Here is a 545-nt window from a genome sequence, read left to right as displayed (position 1 = left end):
TTCTCCAGGGGATCTTCCCAACCCAAGGATCGAACCCAGGTCTCCCACATTTCAGGCGGATTCTTTACCAGCTGAGCCACAAGGGAACAAATCCTTTACAAGACCACTCCTGGTCCCCCCATGCCGCCAGACAGGCTCTAAGTGGCAAATCCCCCCCTTAACACTCCCAATACCGAGCCCTGTCCCGCTGGCCCCGCCTAGCAGCCACGTGGAGGGGCAGAGGGACACGTGTTGGATATTTGTTCGTAGGAAGCCCACAAATTTTGTGCCCCTTCTTACAATGAACCCAGATTCCTGTTCAGTGTATTGTAAATCTTTATCATTTTTGAACAAGCAGCTTGCATTTTCTTTTTGTCCCAAGCTCTAAATTATGTAGCTGGTTCTGACTCAGCCCTAACCTATCACCTCCAGCAAAGACACCTAGAAATGGACTTCATAGTTTTTTTGGACACTTGACATAATTTTAGCTAATATCCCAGTGTATTTTTCTGGTCTAACCATTCATAGGCATTATTACTGCCCTGGGAATAAAGTTTCTGGCAACA

The 545-nt window shown here is 47.0% G+C and overlaps 1 pseudogene; it reads right to left on the bottom strand.

Annotated features, from left to right (window-relative positions):
- Positions 1-226: 226 nt before the first annotated feature.
- LOC138079435 (small nucleolar RNA SNORA11) lies at positions 227-338 on the bottom strand (annotated as a pseudogene).
- Positions 339-545: the final 207 nt, after the last annotated feature.

This window comes from Capricornis sumatraensis, chromosome 4, assembly GCF_032405125.1.
Source record: "Capricornis sumatraensis isolate serow.1 chromosome 4, serow.2, whole genome shotgun sequence".
In the NCBI taxonomy this organism is placed as follows: Eukaryota; Metazoa; Chordata; class Mammalia; order Artiodactyla; family Bovidae; genus Capricornis; species Capricornis sumatraensis.
This window is presented reverse-complemented; position numbering and strand designations above follow the sequence as displayed.